The sequence below is a fragment of the Benincasa hispida genome, chromosome 10, assembly GCF_027475165.1.
Source record: "Benincasa hispida cultivar pf3 chromosome 10, pf3_genome.v1.1, whole genome shotgun sequence".
NCBI lineage: Eukaryota > Viridiplantae > Streptophyta > Magnoliopsida > Cucurbitales > Cucurbitaceae > Benincasa > Benincasa hispida.
The window spans coordinates 42,877,022-42,900,667 of NC_143487.1; the positions used below are offsets into that span (position 1 = coordinate 42,877,022).

General features: G+C 37.5%; 1 pseudogene; it reads left to right on the forward strand.

Moving 5' to 3' along the window:
- The first annotated feature begins 1,696 nt into the window (after positions 1–1,696).
- Positions 1,697–3,806, forward strand: LOC120089267 (L-type lectin-domain containing receptor kinase IX.1 pseudogene; annotated as a pseudogene).
- Positions 3,807–23,646: the final 19,840 nt, after the last annotated feature.

Sequence of the window (23,646 nt, forward strand, 5' to 3'; positions counted from 1 at the left end):
CCATAGAAATGATAGTAATTAATATCAGATTTTGTCTAGGTGATAATATTAATTATTTCATTCTTTTGGCAGGTCATGCAAACACCATTCAGGTGCTATCTCCAAGATATTTTATAAACGAAAAAATATCAAACTATTTATAGAAATAATAAAAAATATATTAATAAATATTGATAAACTTCTAACAATGTCTATAAGTGATAGACTTCTATCCGCTTCAAGTACTTATAGGTATCGATATACTTCTATTCGCCTCTATCAGTCTTTATCGAAGAAGATTAAAATTTTACCATTTTATGTAAATAATTTTCCTTATTTTTCTATTTTTAAAAATTCTCCTTCGAAAAATAATCCCATTGAGGTAAAAAAAAATTAGGAAAATAACAAACTTCAAACTTTTTTACCAAGAAAAACTTTGTTTATAAAGACAAAAAGGAATGCAACACAAAATTAATATAAATTATGATAGGTCGATGATTTTTTTAAAAAAATATATCGTTCATTAAATTTAAAATGTAAAATTGGTTTTTCAACTTTTAAATTTCTATCTAAGATAAATATAATAGGTCTCTAACATATTCTAATATTTACATCGAAAAATAATGAATTTATCTTACATAAAATTGTAATAAGACTAACATTTTGATTACGTGTCCAGGTTTGATCAATTTCAAAATACTTTCGAGAGCTATCAGATACAAAATGAAAGTTAAAAAATTTATTAGACACAATAAAAAATTTAGGCTTCTTTTCTGAATAATTTAGATCTTGATTGGTAATTAATTTTTTTTTTTTTTTATTTTTTAAAATTAAGTATATATACACTATTTTCACCAACAAAATTCTTAATTTATTATCGACCTTTTACCAATAGTTTAAAAAACCAAGTCAAAATTTGAAAACTAAAAATTGTAGCTTCTATAAATTTGTTTTTGTTTTTAAAATTTGGTTAAGAATTCAACCATTATACTGAGTAAAGATGTAAATCATGGTAAAAAATTGAGAGAAAATATACTTAATTTTCAAAAACAAAAAATAAAAATCGAAATGGTTACAAAATGAGGTGATATATATATATATATATATATATATATATTTTAATTTTTGAAAATTAAACCTATAAACACCCCTTTCATTTTTCAATTTCTTGCTTTGTTTTCTACTTTCAACCGACATTTTCTAAATTAATCAAGTCATTTTTGAAAACTAAAAAATATTTTTAAGAACTTGTATTTTATTTTTAGAATTGGGCTAAGATTTCAATTCCTTTATTTATGAAAAATGAGAGAAAATATACTTAATTTTGAAGAATAAAAAATCAAATAATTACAAAACGGATGTTAATTTGTTGGATATTATTTTGATAATGTTCAAAGACATTAAACACACCCATGCAAAAGTTATGGAAATCAAAAGTGTGAAGAGGTACAAGAGCAGATATAAGACATGTTTGACTTAAAGAGTAGAAGTTCGAATAGTATAGTAATCAACTCCATTCCTTATTTGATTCAAATGAGCCGAAAGAACATATAATTTATCTGATTAAACAATTCTTCAGTCATTCTTTGTCCTGTCCCAATTCGCCTCTTAGGCTTGTGCACACAATGGTTTCAAAGTGTTACAAACTTCCAATAAATACCTTTTATAAGGGCTACAATAATCTACCAATACACCGAATGACCCATTGATAAGCCATATGGCTAGGTTCTTGTATGCATTTTCAAGCCATTTCATCCTGTTTCTCTATCTTCCTCTATCTGTTGTCTCTGTTTCTTTCAAAATAGACCAATTCAAGTCCAATGATAACACCATACTTTATCAAGGAGATGCTGTTGTTTTTGGTGGAGAGATTTTACTAAGTGACCCTGATTTTTCTTGTCATGTTGGTCGAGCTATTTACAAAGATCCTATCCAAATTTGGGATTCTGAAACAGCAAAACTCACTGATTTCACAACCCATTTCTCCATCACCATCGATACAAGACAAGCTTCAGACTATGGCCAAGGCCTTGCTTTTTTCTTGGCCCCATCTGGGTTTCACGTCCCTCCAAATTCAGCTGGTGGGTTTCTTGGCCTTTACAACAAAACCTACAGTAGTTCAATTGCCAATCAAATTGTTCATGTTGAGTTTGATACTGGCATAAATGGCTGGGATCCTCCATATCAGCATGTGGGTATAAATATTAACTCCGTTACTTCTTCTAATCACACACGTTGGAATGTTAGCTTACACAGTGGGGATTTGGCTGATGTGTGGATTTCCTATAATTCAACCATCAAAATCTTGAGTGTATCTTGGAAGTACCAAAAGACATCCACTTTGTTAGAGAATACCACTCTGACTTATCCTATTGATTTAATGACGGTTCTTCCACAACAGGCGACTGTGGGATTCTCAACGGCGACTGGTGCTTATTTAGAGAGACACACGGTATCTTCCTGGGAATTCAACTCTACTTTGGACGTGAAGCCAATAGGTAAAAGAACTGGAAACAAAGTTAGTGTCATTGTAGGTATAACGGTTTCAGTTGGATGCTTAATTCTTGCGGCAATTGTAATATTTGTTGCACTTTGGACGTTGAAGGAAAAGAAAAGAAAAACAGAGCAAGAAAATCTTGAGGAAGTAAACTTGACATCCATTAATGATGATTTAGAAAGAGGGGCTGGACCAAGAAGGTTTTCTCACAAGCTTCTTGCTATGGCAACCGACAACTTCTCAAATGAAAGAAAGTTAGGGGAAGGAGGATTTGGTGCTGTGTATAGAGGCTACATGCCAAGCATAGATTTGACAGTGGCTGTGAAGAGAATCTCAAGGGGTTCGAGACAGGGGAGAAAAGAGTATATAACTGAAGTAAAGATTATTAGTCGGCTTCGACATCGAAATTTGGTGCAACTCATTGGTTGGTGTCATGATAAGGGTGAGTTCTTGTTGGTTTATGAATTTATGTCTAATGGTAGTCTTGATTCTCATCTCTTTTGCAAGAGAACCCCTCTTGCTTGGGCTGTGAGATACAAGATTGCTTTAGGTTTAGCCTCTGCTTTGCTATATCTTCATGAAGAATGGGAGCAATGCGTGGTTCATAGAGATATTAAATCTAGTAATGTCATGTTGGATTCAAACTTCAATGTCAAGCTTGGAGATTTTGGGCTCGCTCGATTAATGGACCATGAGTTGGGTGCTCAGACAACTGGATTGGTGGGAACTTTGGGCTACTTAGCTCCTGAATACATAAGTACAGGTAGAGCTAGTAAAGAATCTGATGTGTATAGTTTTGGAGTTGTTGCTTTGGAGATTGCCACCGGAAGAGTGTCGAGAACCTCGATGGAAAAGGATTCTCATAAAGGCTTGGTGGAATGGGTTTGGGATCTTTATGGGAGTGGACAACTGATTGATAGCATGGATGAGAAATTGCAATTGGATTATGACAAAAAACAAGTGGAATGTCTGATGCTTGTTGGATTATGGAGTGCTTATCCAGACCCTAATCTTAGACCTTCCATAAAACAAGTGATTCAAGTTCTTAATTTTGAGGCTGCTATGCCAAATCTTCCGAATAAAATTCCTGTTCCTACATATAATGCTCCTTCTACATCCATGGGCTCAAATGAACCTACTTTTACAGTTAGTCTTGACATGGGTCGTTGAACAACCATGTGAATGTGTCTTGGTTAAGTTGCATCTCTATTGTGTTATTTTTCCTTAGTTATGCAGTTATTTGTGAGGGACACTAAATTGTTTTCTTTGAGGTTAAATTATAAAAAATACCCTTGAACTTTGTAATATATGTTTGGTTGTATTTCTTAAAACTCACAGTTTGTAAAATTAAACATATTCTTAATAAAGATGTTATTCAACATTTCATCAATTAAGTTGTTATTGAATCTATTAATTACATTCATAAAGTCTAAATTCAATAAACTAAGATCCATGGTTATTATTATATGAATACTTGAACTTTATGTAGAGAAATAAAGATGGATTAAGTTCGAGTAAATAGTCAAAACGGTCTATAGTATATGAGTAAGGTTGGGTATCTTATTCTGTTACAAGTTGTTGTAAAGATACTACAAACGAAGTGATCCAAATTCGTTCATGTATTGACATGAAGAGTGAGGGCATCCTATGCAATGAGTTTGCATAAGGTCGGACCAAGAAATACGTCACTCTTAATATATAATGTTGTTTAGTGTTTAAGACGGACTATTTTGCAGATGACCTAAGTAACTCGATCTTAATTATGAGCTAACTATGAACTCCTATCTATTTGGGATTATCCTTAGACTTGCATGGGTGAGGGTTGACTCAACAGTGTCGGCTCAATAAGCCTCCCATTTCAGATGTAAGACTAGGTAGATAGCTGGGGACATACGGTGCAAGACGAAATTCACGCCTACCCGATTTAGGGATAGGAGAATGGTTGTTCTCTTAAATACTGAATCTAGGTCTTGAACAAGGGGCCCCACCCTCTCATTGGCCTGAAAGGGATCTGGTTTAGTGATTGGATCATAAACCAATTTTTCATTAGAAGTGGGAACTTAAGGAACATGACGTAATATCAGGGGTAAAATAGCATATTGACCCCACCGTTATTATGAACAACCTGTGAAGGGTCGACTTATTGGTTATGGTTATATCATGTAGACACAAATATATATACAGTGAGAAGAGTACAACTATCGAGTTATAGTGGTATGACTTGATAGTTAACGAGTATCGATTAATTCGATCTAAAGAGTTTAACCAATTAACCTTAATCATTGTAGCTCATGATCTGTAGGTCCATAAGGTCCTCTACTAGCTCGTAAAACATGAACACCTTGAATTATTAAATCGAGTGAATTTGGAATGATATCAATTTAAATTGTTCAAATTGAATTTCAATTCGAAAATGTTCAAACTCAAAATAAATTAAGGTTTGTTTAATTATATTCGATATAAATTAAACGAAATTGGAGAGTTTATAATATTTAAATATTAACTACATGAATAAGATTCATGTTTAAAATTAGGTGTGTGATTAATTTAATATTTGATATTAAATTATTTATTTAATTAATTAAAAATAAAATTAATTTCAATTTTAAATTCAAATTGAAAAATTGAATTTTGAAAGGTTGAAATTGATTAATTATGAATTAAATCAAATTGGTTTTAATTAATTTCGAATTAATTGGAAAATTGGAAATTAAGAAATTAATTTGAAATTGAAAATTTGAAAAAGTGGGTTTCCCACTTTTCTCAAGCATGAGGTGCTTCTCATGTCCAATCACACAGTTCCCACTTGAATTGGGAAGTAGTTGTTGGCTATGAAGGGCTTGCATGCTGCAAAAGAATAAAAGATCTCTAAAGTGAACAGAAATGATGAGAATTTGGCTGAAGAAAATGGTTTTCTAAAGTTGATCTTCTTATTCGACAACTTGTTTAGTAAGTGCATCAAGTGTCTTGTTCAAATCCAAAACTAGTTGTTGTAAATTGTTGACATTATTTTTCAGTTGATCAATTTGTGCATAGTTAGTACCTCCCCAAGGGCCCAAAAGTTGGACATTATGAAATTTGCCACACCTGTGGACCATTGGCTTTGATGGCATCCAAGGGGCCCTCCATATTATGTCTTCATTTTTCAAACTTTTCAGGAAAGACACCCATGATTCTTTATTTGATGCATCAACTTTGCGCTTGATGACCCTAAACTTTGAAGTCAGATTCCTAGTTGTAAACCATGGACTTGAGAATTTTACCTCTGGGTATCCGAAGTCAGCCAGACACGTTAGATGACTTAACAACTGAACATATAACAATGGCGTACAACCAAAGAACTTTCCTTTCATTTGTGTCATACAAAATTTTAAAGACATGATTGTTTCTGCCAAGATGGGTGAAATGGAGTTAGCCCCATGCTGAATTGGTGGAAAGAATTTGGCCATTTTCACAACCACATACCCTCGAAGATTTGCAAACAAAACTGTCCCAAACATACAGAATACGAAGATCTCCAGACTTAGCTTTTCATTCTTGTATGGTTGTATAAAACCTATAAGGTAATCTAATGGCATTCCCTCGCTGTCTCCTTTAATTTTAAGGCCACATTCCGTTTCGCTGACATTTAGGCCCATGATTTTTGCAAAACGTAACCCTTTTGCCTAGCATCCTTTAGTCATAATGACTCACTTGCTATGGGCATATGAAGCAACTCTTGGTATTCTTCAAAATAGGAGTAATGTCGAACGAATTGAATGTAAAACATTTATAAACTAGATTCCAAAAGTACAGGCCCGAAGCCAGAACACTTGCATCAGTCTTGATGTATAAAAGACTAACTATGTGACCATACTTTTCTGTAAAAGCAAATATACATCTCGAGGTGAAACCTTCCCAAATTTCTCTTAATTTAGCCGTACCTTGCAGGGAGCCACTGAAAACATCTATTTCCAGGAGTTTGCATGAAACTCATCTCTTAGGTCCATCCCTGTACTTGGTCTGCATCTGCTCTGACCATTGACGCCTAGTCTTTGATTCCTCGATTGTGATGGTTGGTTTCTTCTCCATTGTTTAGAATTTGGTCTATTGGTAATCGATCAGTACTTCAAGATAGTAAAGCTTATTTTCTTTTTATTTGCAGTAGACAATGAACGCATATTGCGTGTGAGATGTGATGAAATAAGAGTATACATTGTGAAGGAAAAATCTAAATTAGAGGATAAAGCTCCACAAATTAATTAAATACCCTCTGTACACTGTAATATTCTTTTCATTGGTGAATAATGTTTGTAGGGCTCACCTATTTTGTCCATTATGCCTTCTAGACTTCCCTTTCACTTCTTGTATAAATGCACCCTTATAGCTACAGTGATTGTATTGAATTGAATATTGAAAGAGGGCTTTCTCCCTTTCTTGATTCTGATGTCATCTTTATTGCGCTCTTTTGTCTTATTGTGAAAAATTAATTCATCTCTTGGTATCAGAGCTCGTTGGCCAACACCTTTGCTAATGTCTTTGGGGTCCTTCAACAGTCCTACCTATAGCAGCCCACCATTAAATCAGATTACCACCATCAAGCTGGATAGGAGCAATTTTTTTGCTATGGAAGAACCTTGCCCACCTGATTTTGAGGAGTTATCGCATTTTGGGGCATCTCACTGGTGAAAATGTTTGCCTACCTATGTTTAGTGAATCTCCAGCCGCTGCAACTTCACCCGTAACTCTAGTAGCTCCAACCTTTGCAGCTGTCACTGTTGTTGGGATAGGCACCACGTCTGTACAAACCGGCACAATAGCTTCAAGCTCCTCAACAACATCTTATCCACCGTGAGTCCTCTGTATGAATCGTGGATAGCTATAGACAACTCATTTTAGCATGGCTTTACAACTCGATGACTGTTGAAGTTGCAACTCATGTAATGGGTCACAAAACTGCCAAAATCTTTATTCAGTTCGTGCTGAAGAAGACTATCTTTGTCAGGTATTTCAGTCTACCCGTAAGGGATATATGAAAATGAATGACTATTTACGTCTTATGAAGAATCATGCTGATAACTTGAAGTTGACTGATAGTCCTATCCCAACTCGATCTTTAATTTCACAAGTCCTTATTGGACTTGATAAGGAGTATAATCCAGTGGCCACAACAATCCAAGGAAGGGTGAACACTAAGTGGTCCGATATGCAATCGGAGTTGTTGAGTTTTGAAAAACATCTTGATTTGCAAAACACTCATAAAACAACATCATTTGGTAGCACATCCTCAGTGACTCTCACCACAAGCAGTGGTGGAAACAAACAACAACAGTCCTTCACAAGTAGCAGACCTCCCTAACAGAACAATGGATCAAGAGGGAACAATCGAGGAAGAGGACGCGGTCGTGGAAACTATTGTCCTACTTGTCAAGTGTGCTTCAAATAAGGTCATATTGCATTAACCTACTTTAAATTAACTGGATATCGTTTTCCCTCCAATCAGAATAGCAATCAAATCTCTCAGGGACAACCATTTTCAGGAAATGTTCAACGAAATAGACCCAACACTAAAACACAATAGTTTAATCAAGCATTTCTGGCAGCTCAAAACACAACCAATTCATCGCTACACCCTGAATCGGTCATTGATCTTGGATGGTATATGGACAATGGGGCTTCAAATCATATGACCTCAGACTCTGTGGCATGACACATTCATCTGAGTATGGAGGTAATGAGAAAGTAACAATCGGTAATGGTGTTACCTTATCTATTTTCATATCGATTCATGCTCTTTAGCCACTGTTGATGGGAGGTTGAAATTGAAAAATGTCTTGTGTGTTCCTGAAATTACTAAAAACCTCATTAGTGTGTCTAAATTGGCTCAAGATAACAAGGTGTTTATTGAACTTCATGATGGTTATTGTCTTGTCAAGGATATTCATATGAGCAAAGTGGTGTTGAAGAGGGAACTTAAAGATGGGCTTTACAAGGTTGGAACAATAAGAGCCATTGGTAGTGTTTCAGGTTCGGTTGCTTCTTGCTTGAAGTTAGAAGATAAGATAATGGCTTGCTTTGCAGTTGTTCAGAATAATTGTGTTAATATTGTTGTGTCAAAAATAGTTTTACATAAGAGACTTGGACATCCATCCTTAAAAGTTTTACATGCTGTCATTAAAAATGTAATCTACTAGTGAAAGCCAATGAAAATTTCAATTTTTGTCAAGCTTGTAAGTTTGGCAAATCTCATGCTCTTCCTTTCTCATACTCTTCATCTCATTCCCTTGCTCCATTTGATTTAGTTCATTCAGATTTGTGGGGTCCTACTCCTGTCATGTCTACTGACGATTATAGATACTATGTGCATTTCATTATTAATTTTAGTAGGTTTGTGGATATATCCCTTAAAGTTAAAAAGTGATGCAGTGGCTACCTTTGATCACTTCTTAAAAATGGTAAAAAGTCAATTTGAAAAATCTATTAAAGCTTTTCAATCTGACAATGGAGGTGAATACAAAAAGGTACATCAAATATGTGCTGACCAAGAGATTAAATCTAGATTCTCTTGTCCTTATACATAATCTCATAACGGAAGAGCTGCAAGGAAGCATCGACACATAGTGGAAATGGGACTAATTTTACTAACCCAAGCTTTAATGCCATTAAGGTTCTGGTGGGAGACCTTCATGACAACCATGTTTATCATTAGTGGGCTTCCATCTACGGTGTTAAAAAAGGACAGTTTCCCATGGAAAAAAAGTAATACAAAGACAATTGAACTTCTGTGATCTCTGAACTTTTGGTTATGCTTGCTACCCATGCCTTAGACCATACAACTCTCAAAAGTTTCAATACAAATTAGAAAAGTGTATTTACTTGGGCCCTAGTCCAGTCCAAAAAGGACATAAATGCCTCAACTCGTCAGGTAAAATTTACATTTTAAGATATGTTGAGTTTGATGAAAATTCCTTTCGTTGTGAAACAGGTTTTGGGTTGTCACGTGAATCTTTGAACTTTTTCAGTTCAGGTACCACAGGCTATCTTCTGAGTGCTCCATGGGATCTTCAGTCCACTGAATTGTCTAGTCCATTACCAATAGCCCAATCTAGCCCGACACCTTTTCAACCTATGCCCAACACAAATGGACTGACCCAAACCCTTAGTACTTCCTCTTGCCCAAGTCCCACAATCAACAGGCTAACATAACATTCACTTGCCACATATATACCATCACCCAACCCATTTGGTCCCACTTCCCCTCCTTGTGTGTCAGTTTTTTTCCCAAATCGAGGGGATCCTTCCCCAAGTTCAACCTTGACTGACTCATTGTCTTCCCCAAGCCAGTCTACCTCTCCATCTCCCACCACCCAATTGCCCCTCTCCACTTCACGGATACCCTCATCTACAGCTATCGACCATTCTCAACTCTCAACTAGTCATCCCATGATAACGAGAGCCAAGGCAGGTATCTTCAAGCTTAAGGTGTGGCTATCCACATCCATAAGAGACTGGCACAACACCGAACCTTCAAGAGTGACAAATGCCCTATCCACACCAGTATAGAATGAAACCATGGATCATGAATTTCAAGCTTTACGTCAGAATCAAACTTGGATTCTGAAGAATATAAGCTTAAACATTCAATATTCAAGAACTATTTCACATTTCTTTAACTTTTACAGTCAGTTATTGTAACTACTTGTATCAGAAATTAGTATAAATACTCATCATTTACAAATTTTGTAGCATAAAATATAAAAAGCTTTAAGAAGAACTTGAAATCTGTAAAAAGAAAGAATTTGTGATTTAGCTCTTAATAAAAATCTCCCTCATTTTCGTGAATGTAGGCATCAATAAGTTGAACCACGTATATCGTTGTGTTTCTCCATCTCTTCTTCCTTTCGTCTACACGATTGCATGGTTGCTCTTCATTTCTTCTTCCCATCGTCTACACGATTGCATGTTTTTTTTCATCGTTTACTCAAAGTAGTTGCACAGATCAAACAAGAAGACATTAGGGTTAGAAGAAGTGTAAGGAATTCGAAAGGACAGAGAACGAGAGAACAAGAGAGCAAAAGAGAGAGAAAGAAAATTAATTGTGATTAAACACCCATCAGAAAAGCCAATTTTTCTTTCATTTCCATCAGACAAAGAGCAGTGGATCAAACCACGTGTAAAGCATCAGCTGAAAGATCGTGGGCGATTGATAGACAAGTTTTCTACCAAACTAAATTAATTTGGGGCAAAATAACTGGGCTCACGTTTGGATCAGCAAAGAAAGGCCAAATATTATTCATCATCTGGGCTGAATTCTACAAATATAAAGAAGCAAGCCCAACAGATCCTTGTTCCACCTGCTACTGGTCAGGATGTTGTTGGATGTAAATGGGTGTTCCGGATCAAAAGAAATTTTGCTGGGTCGATCCAACGTCACAAAGTCAGACTTGTAGCCAAGGGCTTTCACCAACATCTCAACGTAGATTTCTTTGAGACTTACAACCCTGTTGTTAAAGCTCCAACATATAAATAAGCATATCAATTGGGAAAACTTGAACAAACATTTTTTTTTTTTGGCAAAGATACATGATATAACAATGTATGCCAAAGAAAACAATTACAAACACCTGTTAACAAACAACCATTATTTATGTGTGGTGATGCTTTACTACATAAATCAAAGGTCCCCAAGTTGTCCTCGCTTCCTTCTTTATCTAGGAAAAAAAACAAAGGCACTCCTATCAGCCTTCTAATAAGGTCGACTTGAGTGAGGATTTTCATGTGCTCGCACTTGAGTTGAACTTGATAACTTGTAGAAATACAAGTTATTTATGCTTTCTTATTTAGATATTGCGGCCAAAAGAGAAGGAATATGCGTCGATTGTATGAAAAGTAGCTCAGAAATACAATAATTATAAATTATCGCAATTACACCCACTAACATCGTCAAGATGGTAGAAGAAGATATTTTTACTCTGTTTTGCAAGAAACCAAGTCACCGCTTGCGATCAAGGCTCAACGAGAAACTGAACAACACATCTCTGTCACATTGTGCTCGTCAGTCAACAATGAGAAGACGATTAATGCAATGACGGCGCAATGCGACAGTCGATCCAGAGCTGAATTTCAATCGCATGCGGTAATAAAAACAACACTGTATGCGAGCAATCGATCGAAAGATGTAGCTGAGCAATGCAAACGTGGAGGATTGTGACACGTGTACAATTAACTGTTGTACAAATTTGACGGTCTGATCGCATACAGAAGAAATATTGCATAACAAGAAGTGGGGTCCACAAGCCAAGAGTCAAAGCTTTTCACCTATAAATACCCCCATAGAATTCAGAGAAGATATACTTGATACGGGTATAATTGATACGAGGGCTAATTAATGCTGGATTATTGAAAGAATGGCTGAGCTAAGTATTGATCGGAAGAAATCCGGGAAGAGAAGAGACAAGGCCGAGAGGTGAGTCTTAGTGCGAATCTACCAGATCTCCGCCATGAAGCTCTGTGCTTAGATCCCTGCTATTGGTTGAGCAAGACTGAGAGGGAATCTCATCCTTCTGCACGATCCATCCACGCCGGCAAGAAAATCTCCATCTAGATCGGCACTAAGACATTGGCGCTTATTTTTATTTGTTTCTAACTCTATTTCATCAAGTGTATTTCATCTTCTTAATCTCTTCATTCACAAATCATGTATCAGACGCTAAATAGTTTTATTGAATGTCTCGATCACTTTCATTATCACTTCTCTGTCTATTTCCGTTCCTCCATTAATCGTTTTCTCCATGAAGTTTTCTTAATACATTGGTAATTAATATGGATTAAACGAGTAACTTAATTTGTGCTAAAGAGATAAATGCGTTCATTATCTTCCAAAGATGGAAGCAGCCCTGCGTTCATTACGTTCATCCCTATTTCACCACAGAGATGTGGGAACATGGCCGATCATCGAGAGGTTTACGCCAAGGGAAAAACGGAACAGTACTTATATCTTTAACGCAATTAAGGAACTTGTGCTATTTATATTAGTTATCTTTTTTGTTTCTGCTTTGTACATAAGACTTGTCATCGCATTACACGATCTTTGCATAATCTTCACAGCCAGCCTTGACCTCAGTATCTTGTATCATGAATCCTGTATCTTGTATCATCTTATCTTAGATTTACTTTAACGCAATTTACTTTAGCGTAATTTATGTTATTATCGCATTTTTACCACTTTACTTTACTTTATCGCATGTTTAATTACTTGTATATAAATTCTTTATTAAATTGAAACCTCTAGTCGCATATATCACAAATATAATGCAATAACCTAAATAAGTCCCTGTGTTCGACCTCGGATCACACCGAAAAACTTACGGTGAAATTATACTTGGTTTCAATGCAAGGAAACTTGTAACAAGGCACGGCATACTACAAGAACATTTGTTAATAACACATATCTAGAAGTAGTATCACATATCATCGCATAAAATCTGCGTTAACAAGTTTATGGCGTCGTTGCCAGGGAACTGGTAATGGGGACATGGACTTGAACTTTGTTTGCATCATTGTATAGTTTATGCATTTACAAGTTTATGGCGCCATTGCCGGGGATTGGTTAACGGTTTATTGTTTGAGTTTGTTTGTGGTATTTGCAAGATAGATCTCGTTATACTGGCTGTTCAATGCGGAGAGCAGCTTGACGATTTATGAGTACTAGTGCTGAACCAGAATTCGAAGCTGACTCTGAGATCGAGCGTACCTTTCGCACACGGGCACGTCAGAATTGGATAAGGCGAAAGAAAGCAGTAAGTATGACAGATAATAACGATAATGCGATTCCGAGTAAATTATGAAGCTATTAGACCAACGCAGGATCCTGTTTTCCTGGCTGCTGATCACAACATCCCCATGAGGAATTATACGGCACCCAACTTGTATGATTTTTCACTTGGGATTTCGAGGCCTACTATTGAGGAGAACGCAAGGTTCGAAATAAAGTCGGTCATGCTACAAAGATCCAAAATGCAGGGCAATTTGGGGGTCTGCAAGGTGAAGACCCGCATGCCAACTTGACGAGCTTTTCGAAATGTGTGACAACTTCTTACTACCTGGCGTAACCCCGAAGAGTATTAGACTGTATCTGTTCCCTTATACCTTGAGGGACGAAGCCAAGAGTTGGGCTCACTCACTTGAGCCGAACGAAATCACATCATAGGATCAACTGGTGGAGCGATTCATGAAGAACTTCTTCCCACCGGTCGTCAATGCAAGGCGATGGAAGGACGTGCTGAACTTTGAAAAAATGGAGAATGAGACCCTGAGCACTGTCGGGTGCGATTTAGAAGATTGGTGAAAAACTGCCCACATATCGGGATACCCAATTACGTGTTAATGGAGACCTTTTATAACGGCCTGTATAGATCGACGCAGGCTGTTGCTGACGCCTCCGCGGCAGAAGGTTTTATGGAAAAAAACGTATACTGAGGCTAAAGTCATCCTTGACCGCATATCGCGGAACATGGATGATTAGATTGATGATGGCTATGGAGGCCGAGGCGCCGAACGAAGAAAGAATGTAACTTCCATTGTTCCTGCGGAGACAATGACCACGTTGGTCGCTCAGATGGCCGCAGTGACCTTCATTCTTCAACCGATGGCAATCAATCAAGGAGCCATCTCCCAACAATCAGCACAACCCGCTGCATTGGCTTAAATGGCCGCAATAAGTTACGTTAATTGTGGAGGGGCTCATGTAGCAGAAATGTGTGCATCAAATCTCCAGCAAGTATGCGCCATCCAAAACAACCCCTTCAGTAACACCTGCAATCATGGCTGGAAGAGCGATCCTAACTTCGGGTGGGGAGGCAATCCTAACCAAGGGGGGCCAATCAACTATCAGAGTGTCAGTCGAGGAAATCATCCTTTTCACCATAACTCGAACCAAGGGCAACCAAGGCAATCGCATAACCAGCAACCCTCATCATCAAACACCTCTGGAAGCTCATTGGAGGCCCTGTTGAAACAATACATGGACAAGAATGATGCAGTAATGCAGGCGCAGGCGTCTTCAATTAGAAACTTGGAAGTCCAAGTGGGCCAGCTGGCATCTGAGCTGAGAAATAGAGCACCAAGAACGTTGCCCAGCAACTCAGAAGTCCTAGGATCCAATGGAAAGGAATAATGTCCCTAGGACATTGGGTAGGCAAGCCGGACCGCCCACAGGGATGTGGATTGTGCTCATTTGAAGAAACGTATCTTTCGGTCTATATCTCACAACTATGTTTAATGCTTTCTTTAATTTATGTCTTATTGAATTCTTGAATTTCGTCTTTACTACTTCATTTAATTCGTTTCATGACTTTATGAATTTAATTCTTCATTTATTTAATTTTCATTTTTTTCCATACCGTCATTAATTCTTTGAACTTTTCTGTAATTAATGCATTAGTCTTTAAATGGTGAATGATTGAGAAATAAAGAGAAATTTATTGCCGCAAGTCTTAGCAACTTGCGTTGATGAATAATAAAATAAAATAAATAAAATGAAACAATTAACAACAAAATATGCAAGGTGATAATGGATGGATTTTGAACCAATAAGATACGCTTTGCATTCATCTAACTCAAGTTTGCTGAGCTGAGGGGTGTGTTGCGCACGTATGTTTCCTTTGCCCATCCTTAGCTAAATACATTATGTTGAGGTATCCTCCAGAAATGTGTTAGTTAAAGGGTGTGTTGGGGGGTGTATGCATTGTTGCCCGTCCTCTACGAAGATGCATTTGCGTTGGTGAGTACATTGCGTTAATCCTTATCTTGCGTCCATTCGAATAAAATATTAAAGAAAATTAATTTTGCATTTGAGAAGTCCAATCGTTTCGTATCCCAAGCAATGATGATTCTGTAGACGAAAGGACATTTTTCTGAAAACTCATAAATGAGGGAAGTTCGAACGACGGACCTTTTGAGCTTCTCGAGGCCTGTCGCCGTAAAAATCACTTTGGGCCCATTGCGGCCCAACCTATAAATAGGAACCCTTCCCCGTCTGTGAGATTTTTACCTCATTTGCACTATGAAAAACCCTAGCGCCAGCATACAGAGCTTTTTTCTTCCCCCAGCATCCCAACGATTTTCCAGTTCTCCCGAGTTTATTATCCATGGCTGACCAAGCTTCTAACCAATCTGCTTCACCATCAACCCCTTCATCTAACCAAATCGCCATGCGAGAGGCAACATTCCTTGCTGCCAGTCGCAGGTTTGCTACCCAACTCCACACCGTCTCGAGAATCGTCGGTAGAACCCGGAGAAACCCATTGTCTGTTCGGCCTCCTCTGTTCAAAAGGGGGTAAAGCACTGAAAGTACCCCTGTTCCAACCCTAGCTGTCTCAACCGAGAGCGAGAAGAAAAGACGCGATGACACTAAGGTGTTTGGCAACATTCTGAGCAATCTAGAGCAAAGAGGTGGACTACCCAAGGTAGAGGTTGTAAACCAACCACTGTCGACGGAAGAGGTGGCGGTGGTGGTAAATGAAGAAGTGGTAGTGGCGGAGATAGTGGTGAATGAAGAAGAAGCAGGAAAAGGCACTCTGACCTTAGAGACTCCTGAGGTGACTGCCAACGTAGAAACATATAACGAACTCTCCAGAGTGGCGGTGGAGGAGGTTGCGGTGGCTGAAGTTGCGATGGATGAGGTTGCAATGGAGATGCAACCGGAAGTAGTTGAAGAGGAAAAGAAGAAGAAGAAAAGCAAAGGGAGAAAGGCTAGAGAAACTGAGTCATCTCATCATTGCAAGGGGAAAAAGAATAAAGAAAAGAAGGATGATGATGAAGATGAGGAAGAGAAGAAGGAAAGGAAAAAGAAAGAGAATGAAGAAAGAAGAATGCGCCGGCGTGAAGAAAGACGCCTAAAAAAGGAAGAAGAAAAGAAGCAGAGGGCTGCGAGCCTGGAAAATGATGGAGAATCAACCTATGTAAGGGAGAACAGGGGGGAAACAACACAATTGATGGAGCCAGCGCAACCTGAAACAATGCAATTGGTTGCGACGGAGGAAGGCGAAAAAGGAGAGATACCCCCCGGATGCGGCATCGCAAGAAGAATGCGCTGCAAAGGTCTATCGTTGACCCTTTAATTTTGATCAACGCAATAGAAGAAAAGGAAAGAAGGATGAAGGAGGAGGAAGAGAGACAAGAGAAAATGGAGCGGGCGAAACTCATCACCGTAGAAGGTGATAGAAGAAGAAGATTGCATGATGAGGAAGTTCGCTGCAATAACGAGATCTCAAAGCTTGAAGAAATAAGGCGGACTGAAGGGGAACAACGCCTTTTGTTGGCCTCCAAGCAGTTTGTGGAGGAGTTTGAAAGAGAAGTGAGAGAAGAGGAAGAAGAAGAAAAGAGAAAGAAGGAAGAAGAGGAGAAGAGATTGGAAGAGGAGAAGGAGAAGAAGCACGAAGCTAATAGAAGGCGCTTACAAAAGAAGAAAGGTAAAGAACTCACGGAGCGAGAGAAGAAGGAACAACGCAAGGAATGGGAAAGAAAACAAAGGCAACAATCTCGCCTTGTGTTGGTCAAAGGAAAGGGCAAAGCGGTCGCAGAAAGCAGCAAGCCCGCGTTGGCAAAGGCGCGCCCATCCAGAAAGAAAGAAAATGACGACTTGTTGATGGAGATTGGCTTTTACCCTGCGCCAACGCTACTACCTGACCTCATCACAAGCGTGATTGTGGAGCATGGCTGGGACACATTTTGCCAGTGCCTAGCCATTGTTGTTCTAAAGGTAGTGTGTGACTTTTACCATGGACGGCTGCATGGCACCAAGGACGTGGTAACCATAAAAGAGGAAGTGGTGCCTTTTAACGCAAAGGACATCAATGAACTATACCAAATGAAGGATAACCCGGATGCACCCTGTAACAAAATCATTGATGATCCCACAGAACAACAGTTAGAAGATGCGTTGCGAGTATTAACGCAACCGGGCACGAAGTGGTTGGTTTATTTAAAAGGCATCAAGACCCTGGCGTCTAAGACTCTGCTTCTGGAGTTAAGGCTTTGGGTTTATCTGGTTAAAAAGCGGTTGATCTCAACTTCCCATGACAAGACCATTTCAAGGGATCGAGTTATGGCCGTATACTGTATTGCGCGCGACATTCCTATCGATGTAGGCCAGTTGATCGCAAGTTAAATTTGAGGCTTTGTGGGGCACATTAGAGGACAATACTTCTTTCCATAGACTGTTTCAAGTCTGTGCCTGTCAGTGGGCATAGGCATTGAGGAGAAACCCATGGAAAAAGTCCATGGCCTTATCAATATCAAAATCTTGAGGCTGCTCCTCAAAGACTCCCCGCATTGCCCAGAGTTACCCTTAAAGAGGCCCACAATCAATCTCAATATGCCGCAAGAACCCAGGCCAAAGAGACAGCGCAGAGATGATAAGAGAAAAGGGAAAATCCAAGAAGAAACAACGCAAGATCCAGAACCTTTGAACCCTTTACCCTTAGAAATCCACCATCCAAGTCCTTCGAGCCCACCTGCACAACATTCTTCCCCACTCCATGAGCATTTTACCAACCTTCTTCTCACTCCAAATTCTCCAACCGCATACCCACCAATTTACTCACCTGCAGCTTCATCACAGCAACTTTCCATTCCACTGCCGCATATTGATGACCCACACGATTTGGGTGAAGGCACCTCTGCCCAACCCCAAAACGATGCTGGCGAGACATCGTAGGCACAACCTTCCATCCCCTCCTTGGCTTCAGAGTTAGCTGAAATGCGGTCTCTCTTCTCCCAACAATAACAACTCTTCGCTTAACAACAAGCCTTCTTCAACCAGAGGTTTGATGTGGTAATGGAGCAAATCAACAATATACAACGCAATGCTGCTACGTCAAGGGAGGCGTTGATCAATATTCAGCGCAATATTTATAAAGTCCATCGCCACCAAAGACAAATTACGAAGCGCAACCATGAGTACTTTAATTTTCTCACAGCTTATCTTCATGGTCCCATGATGCCTCCGCATCTCAAGCAGCAATTGAATTTTGAATAAGCTCCTGCAGTACCACCTCAAAATCCTCCTCCAGACCCTTCTGCTCCTCAACAATAATCTTTACATTTTTTTGCAGCCATTATATATTTTTATTCAGTTCATTATTTTTCTAAGTTAACAAAATTCTTTGATTCTTTGTATAGGCAACAATTTTTTTATTGCGTTAATTTTTAATTATTTGTATACTTTGTTAATATTCAATAAAAATGAGTACAGATTCACTCCTTTCTTCCTGTGCCTTTTTCTTTATCATCCTTTGTCAATATTTACGATGTTCTTAATCTTTTACTTTTGCATTATTCATTGCACTGCCATGATGTAATATATGTTTATACTCAGAAACATTTCCCATACTTTGTAAATCCTGACTAACATTTAGTTAATTCTTAGTTTAGCAGTACTTTACATTTTATCTTTCAAAGTTCTGCTCAAACTTTCTTTTTGAAATTTTTATTCCAAGTGTTTGTCTAGTCTATTCAAACAACGCAATAGGGACCTTACTTATCTTTAAATTTGGGGGTGGGGAAGGTCTGAGCAGATAAGATCAAGAATATGCGATCACTTTTAACTTAAAAAAAAAAAGAAAAAAAAAATTAAATTGCCAAACTCCAATGTCAGCACAAGGGAAAACTTCAAAAATGTCCCAACCTGATAAGAGTTTAGTTGTGAAAGGAGCCTGCTCGTAGTTGGATGTTTGTATGACACCCATAGGAGCAAGCCAAAATGAAAGTGGGTTTCCAAGAACAACGTAATATGAAAGAAAATAAATGAGTGTAAGAGACAACTCCTCTGAATATCATGAGTTAAAATTGAAATTGGCACACAACTGTAGTTGGATGTTCGCATGACACCCCTGAGAACAAGCCAAAACGAAGAGTATAACCATGACCAATAGTTTCTAATAAATAACACAAAGTTTTGCTACCGCATATAGATATATCAAGTTGTTTTGACAAAGAAGAGATAAACATTCTATTTTTAAAAACTAGAAAAGCATTTTTGATCAGAATTTTGTTATACAGAAGAATAAAGTAAGACTTTGTTAAGAATTAGCAAGGATAGAAGGAAATTGCGTTGTTAAGAAATGTGCCTAAGTATAACATTAGTAGTAGCCAATCGACGCAAAAATATAGGAGAGGAATTTAGCTTTATTGCCTTAGTAGAAGATATGCTTGAGGACAAGCATATATCTAAATTTGGGGGTGTAATAACTTGTAGAAATACAAGTTATTTATGCTGCCTTATTTAGATATTGCGGCTAAAAGAAAAGAAATATGCATCGATTGTATGAAAAGTAGCTCAGAAATACAAGAATTATAAATTATCGCAATTATACCCACTAACATCGTCAAGATGGTAGAAGAGGATATTTTTACCCTGTTTTGCAGGAAACCAAGTCACCGCTTGCGATCAAGACTCAATGAGAAACTGAACAATGCATCTCTGTCACATTGCACTCGTCAATCAACAATGAGGAGACGATTAACGCAATGACGGCGCAATGCGACAGTCGATCCAGAGCTGAATTTCAACCGCATGCGGTAATAAAAACAACACCGCATGCGAGCAACCGATCGAAAGATGCAGCTGAGCAACGCAAATGCGAAGGATTGTGACATGTGTACAATTAACCGTTGTGCAAATTTGATGGTCTGATTGCATAATAGAAGGAATATTTATTCCTCCATCTTCGGAATTTCCATAACAAGAAGTGGGGTCCACAAGCCAAGAGTCAAAGCTTTTCACCTATAAATACCCCCATAGAATTCAGAGAAAATATATTTGATACGGGTATAATTGATACGAGAGCTAATTAATGCTGGATTATTGAGAGAAAGGCTGAGCTGAGTACTAATCGGAAGAAATCCGAGAAGAGAAGAGACAAGACCGAGAGGTGAGTCTTAGTGCGAATCTGCCAGATCCCTGTCGTGAAGCTCTGTACTTAGATCCCTGCTACCGGTTGAGCGAGCCTGAGAGGGAAGCTCATCCTTCCGCACGGTCCATCCACGCCGGCAAACAAATCTCCATCCAGATCGGCGCTAAGACGTTGGCGCTTATTTGTATTTGTTTCTAACTCTATTTCATCAAGTGTATTTCATCTTCTTAATCTCTTCATTCACAAATCATGTATCAGACGCTAAATAATTTTATTGAATGTCTCGATCACTTTTATTATCACTTCTCTGTCTATTTTCGTTCCTCCATTAATCGTTTTCTCCATGAAGTTTTCTTAATACCTTGGTAATTAATATGGATTAAACGAGTAACTTAATCTGTGCTAAAGAGATAAATGTGTTTAGCTAAGGCATGCTAGACGACATCTTGACCTGTGAGAGCAGAAGTGAAGATGTCATTCTGATCTGTCGAGAGAAGGTTAGAAGAATGTGTTAACTAAAGCGAGTAGTACTTCCAGAGATGAAAACAACCTTGCATTCATTACGTTCATCCTTGTTTCACCACAGGGATATTTTAATAAAAGGATATTTAAAAAAGATCTTTTGCAAAAATCTTCTTTTAGTTTTATATTTCTTAGAAAAAATATTATTCATGAAATCATTTTTTATTTAATTATTTTTTTTAAAGGAAAAGTACAAAAGGAGAATTTAAAAATATCTTAACACATTGTTTGGCAAAAGCAAAAGACGTCCTATTATGAAAGTTTCTTTTTTTAAATGCATGTCTTCAACAAGTATTTAAAAAAAATAAAAAATAAAGTATATGATTACCCTTTTCCATGGTTCAAGGAAAATTAAGAAAAATGTTTTCCTTATTTTTTAACAATCAAATTCAGTAGAAAAAAAAAAAAAAAGAAAAAAATCAAATCTTTGCCTTCCAAGAATTCGAATATGTCATTATGAAATCATAACAAAATCAAACCTCCAAAAATTGTGAATTTCGTCATTGATGATTACAAGGGATGCAAAAATAGTGTACATAAGTCAAATGAATTTAAGTATATAATATGAAATAAAACAACAATGATATAAAAAACAAAAAACTACTATAAATTCATGCCAATCTATTATATTCAACCAAATATATAAAGAAAAATAACAAACTAATTATGCAATGAAAAATAAAATAATGATTTTACGAACGGAATTTATTTCATGCTCATAATCTGCCAAATGGGCATTATGCAAAACCTAGAACCATGACAAGTGGTGGGATAAAACAAGATCGAATTACATCAAACTTAAAGAAAAAAAATTGAAAAAAATCAGTCTAAACCTTACTCTTTCTATTGCTTGACAAAATATGAGACCCTTCTTTTAAAGTTGTGGAGCGGCTGTGTTGGTTGAAAGGGGTTTTGGGGAGTGTAGGTTTAAGGGGAAAAAATGGTGATTGAAAAAAAAAGCAAAGAAAGAGCACAGGTATAAGAAAAACTCAAAACTAATAGTTTTCTTTTCTTCCTCCCTATTCTCCTCTTATAAAATGTGTGTCATCGTGGCATTATCTTATAATTATGCAGGTGCAAAAAAGTGGATAATCAATTTTTCCCAATGCTTATACTGAGGCGTTGGGAATAAATCATCTCCTGACGGATGTTTGATTAGGGTCGAGATAAATTAGTTATCCCGATACCAACCCAAACACCGTTAGGAGAACTGACCTCGCCCAATGATTGTATGGTCGGTGAGAGAGGGTCAATTTTGAAAAAGATATTAGAATTTTTTCTTGAAGTTCTCTCGACAGTGGTAGGCACAGCCGTTAGAAGATCCTGATTATCCCGGCGAATTTTCTACCATCAGGCGTATGCCAATTTTATACTTATCCCGATGGTTTTTCCACCGTCGGGAGAGGATCGATTATAACCCTCCTTCTTTCCCTCATTTTCCCCACCGCCTGTGACCTTTTCCATTTTCTCTCTACCTAAACGTCTGTTTCTCTCCTCCCCACACAGACCGACTTCACAAACATCGTCGTTCGCTGCCAGTTCGCCGTCCTCTCCTCCCACAATTCGCTGTTAGCCGCCAGTAACTTTTCCCATCTTCGGTCTCTTCTTTTCCATTTTCATTATCATTTCCATTTTCTACTCCTTTTTTTTCCTTTTTAATCTATCTTCGTAGTTGTTATTGCTTGTTGATTCTTCTCCACCTTGTCGTTACGTTTTCTAGTGATTTTTCGGTGATTTTTTATGGTTTTGGTGATATCTTTAGTAATTTTTTGCTCATCGCTTTGTTTTGGTCGATGTTCTATTCAAACACGCACATTTTTGTGCTTATCACTTTATTTTATTTTTGCTTATACATTTTTACGCTTCTTGTTGATTGAGTTGTTTTGTGCTTAATAATCCATGTTTTTGTTTTGTTTTGTTGATTTGTTGATTAGTTCATTTATGTTCTTGCTTGCATAGAAATTGATGTCAAAATTTCTTTGTGAAACTTGTTTATTTCTTCCAGTTTTCAATGTGATTGATTTCTTTTTGTTGTTGCATTAGTAATTGATGTGTGTATGGAAAGTGGTAGATATATATTCATTGTGATTGTCCAACAATATATTTGGTACTTTTTTTTCTCCTAAATTGTAAGTTTATAGTATTGTATATGTCTTGATTTGTTTTTTTTTGTTTTGCATAGTGAAAGATAATAATTAAGTAAGATAAGAAGATCATCTTAATAATACAGAATAATCATGCAAATGTGTATCGCCTTTGTCATTTCACAACTTATGTATTGTTGTATAACATATATATTTTTGTTTGCACAGGAATAATGATAGGTCTTACAGCTCATGAAAGATAAATCAAGCTAGGTATGAATGATAGCTGGTAGAAATACAAGCTACTATAGCCTTTTATTTAGAATAATGAGGGCTAACAAGAAGAATATGCGTTGATAATACTAAGAATGCATGTGAAAAGTGAGCTTGCATCGATCAGCACTGAAAATCTCTGCTAACCCAATATTATGCGTTATTCTGCGTCAAAATGTCTATTTTCGTAGCTATCGCAGGAATCGATCGCATGCGTTGAATCCCAGACCATCGCAAAGTTGATCGCATGCGTCCATCACATAGATGTTGTGGCTACAGAGTAATAACCATGATAGAAGGGTGATCGCAAGGTGGGTGGAATGCGTTGGTACTTTGGAAAAACAAGCATGATCGCATACCTTGTGAGTATCAAAAGGATAAGATGATGTTGACATTT